Below are 3,317 nucleotides of genomic sequence, written 5' to 3'. Positions count from 1 at the left end.
AATGAAATCCCCAATTCCAGGAGAAATCCCGGAAGAGCCAGGCGGGACCGAAGCTCTCCCGCGACCCCGGATTGAACTCTCTTTTCCACGAGATATCCCGATAGAAAAATCCCCTGATAAAGCCGAGGTGGACTCACCGGGTCACCGGTCCTGGCGAGCGACGGAGGAGCCAAAGGAACTGGCGGGAGCCTCCGAATCCAAACCTTTTATCCCGGCCGGAGTGGCGTCAGCTCCGGAAGCGCGGGAGCCCAGGGGGATGGAGCGCTGACCACAAACCGCCCCGGCAGGCTCCACCTCCACGTGCTTTGCATGTTTGTTTGCATCCTAATTTTTGGTGGAAGCCCTCTTCCAGGAAAGCAGGTGATGCTGAGCCAGCCCCGCTCCCACCCCGGTCATTCCCAACGGAGTCATGAGAAAAAAATCAACACCGACAGCAACAGAAAGCGGCGGGCGCTGGATTAATTGGTTTTCAGATTTAATTCGCTTATTTCCAGGGCCTTATTTCCATAAACGTCGGGTTTTTGATGGCTGGGGTTTTTCCGAGGCGGGATGGCTGTTATTAGGGAAGGTGGATAATTAATTGGATTTGCTATGAGGAATTGCCCGTCCCGATTCTCACGGAAAGGCACAACCAGTCCTCCAGCACTCCCACAAAACCTTGAGGGAATCATTTATTGGGTTTGCCGAATAAACTATTTCATCCATCCAATCCATTCCTTTCCATGGATTAACACCCCCCGTGCTTGGGAATTCCAACGGGGACACAGCTCCAGGCCCTTTGAGGAGCATTTTGAGCCGACCAAGGCGGAATTATCGGCATTGTAAAGATGCTTTTTCCCTCCCAGAAAAGTGCAAAAGGCTCCGGTTTAGGCGGGAATTAGGGACACAATCTTTTATTAAACTTTTGCTGATTACGGGAATTTTTCTCCCAGATATTCCCAACACGGAGGTGGGAACGTGACCATCACAAAAATCCCAAAAACGGGGGGAAAAAACCCACCCCAAAACCAACCAGCCCGGCACCAGCATCACATCCTGCTCACGCCCAAAACACGGAGAATTCCGGAGAATTCCGGGCGTCAGCTCCGGTTCCTTCCGGGAGCCAGGAATTCCGGAGCTGACGGATCCTCACGGATTTTGCCACCTCAGGGGTGTCTCAGCTTTTCCACCCACTCAGCTCCCCTCGTCTCCGGAGGCTCCGCTGGCCCGGAGGCTTCCCTGGGGATAAATCGGGATTCCCGGAGTGCGGATTGCTTGAACACCTCCTCGGGAGGAGAAACCGCTCCCGGCAGAGCTCGGATCTGGGAGCCGGAATTTTTTCGGCAGACGGAATCCCTCCTCGTTTTCTCCCCCTGGAGCTGCCGGGTGTGGAAATGTTCCCCCCGGAGCAGCTCCCAGCCGGCGCCTTCCCGAGGAATATCCCACATCCCGGTTGGAACAGCTCCTCATTTTCCCCTCCTCATGCTCCGGGCTCACCTCGAAGCCATCTCCGAGGGCCGGTCCTTTCCACCCCGAGTGGTTTTACACCCTGTCGTTAACTCGGATTAGCGAGAAATTCCAGCGGAATTGTTTCGGGGGACGTAAGCGGATCCGCGCTCCCGGGAGCGTCACGGGGCTGGGATCGTTATCCCTAATTGGCGCTTGTTTTGGGAATCTCCATCGCGTTTGTGGGGAGCCGGAGTCACCGGAGTCGTCACGGGGCGGGTGAGTCAGGACCCCACAGCCTCCGGTGGCTCCGGTGACTCCTCCCGGAGCGCGTCCGGAGGGAATTCCACGAGGGAATTCCACCCAGCTCCAAGGGTCCAGTCCCATCTTGAGCTGAAGGGACAAAGGTTTTCCAGGATCCCAGAATCCCGGAGGCTGGGAAAGATCTCCCAGAGCTTCGAATCCTGATCCCCAGCTGCTCGCCCAGAATTCCAGGGATTCCCCGGACCACCCTGCCCGAGCCCCTTCCGAGGCCTGGCCGCCTTTTCCAGGAGGGATTTTCCCAAATTTCCCACCCTGAGCCTCCCCTGGCACAGCTCGAGGCCGTTCCCTCTTGTCCTGGCCCCGTTCCCTGGGATCAGATCCCAAATCCCCCCTGGAGGATCCCAAATCCCCCCTGGATCCCCCTTTTCTCTGGGATGAACATTCCCAGCTCCCTCAGGATTCTCCATTCCCTTTTCCAGCCCCGTTCCCATCCTGGACATTCTCCAGCTCCTCCATTTCCCTCTTTCCATGATTGTCCAGACCTGGACACGGGGTCGAGGTCCAACCCCTCCAACCCTGGGCAGAATTCCCATTTTCCCGAGATTTTTTTTTCCCGCCTTTTCCATCGATCCTCACAGAAATCCGGGATTCTCCCCGTTTTCCTGCCCAGACCCTCCACACCCCGGCACAATTAGATCCAACTTTCCCCTCTCCTCATTCCCAAGGGAAGTTGGGAGCATCCGACCCGGCTCCGGGGCAGTGTCCAGGCGGCTCCGGAAATCCTGGAATTTTTGGGATGCCGGGAGGATGAGAGGAGAGGACACTGAGGCTCACATGGACTTGAGTCGGTGCCCCAGGGACAATTTGGATCCAGCCATTCCCGGAGGAACCCAAATCCCACTGCTCCGGCCTCTTTTCCTGTTTACTCCGGAAGGTGAGTGCTCGGGGAAGAATGACAATTAGCACCCGAGTAATTAAATCTGGGCAGGAGGAACTGGATGTGGTTATGGAAAAAAAAAATAATAATAAAAAAAAAATCCTCACCTCTTTTATCTCTTTGTCTTCTTTGATTTCCTCAAATTTTTTTTTTTTTTCCCAGGAAAAAAAAAATCTCTGGATTTCCTCCAGGTGGTTTTTTGGTTTTTGTTTTTTGGTGGTTTGTTTGTTTGTTTGTTCGGGGGTTTTTGGGGGGGGGGTGTTTTTTGTTTTTCTGGGTTTTTTTTTGGTTTTGGTGGTTTTGTTTTATTTTATTTTATTTTATTTTATTTTATTTTATTTTATTTTATTTTATTTTATTGGATAAAATTATTTTTAGAAACTTTAGGGCTCGGAGCACTCCACCTGACGGAGGAACCTGGAGGATTCCGCGACATTTTCCTGCAAGGAGCAGCGATTTCCTGCCTGCTTTAACACCCAGGTGCTCGCGCAGGAAGAATTCCCGCCTGGTTTGGATTTTTTTTCCCCTGGAAATTATTTTCCTGCTCTCTGCTGCTTCCGAGATGATTTATATCCTGATTTTAGGGACGCGTGAAGGATTAAACACCCCGCCAGAAGGGAAAAACAAACACAAAACCCATTATTTCTTTTTTTGTTGTTGTTCCCACCTACATTTTACCTCCCAGGTTCGG

This window comes from Hirundo rustica (assembly GCF_015227805.2).
Source record: "Hirundo rustica isolate bHirRus1 chromosome 29 unlocalized genomic scaffold, bHirRus1.pri.v3 SUPER_29_unloc_BUSCO_136144at7742, whole genome shotgun sequence".
Classification (NCBI taxonomy): Eukaryota; Metazoa; Chordata; class Aves; order Passeriformes; family Hirundinidae; genus Hirundo; species Hirundo rustica.
This window is presented reverse-complemented; position numbering follows the sequence as displayed.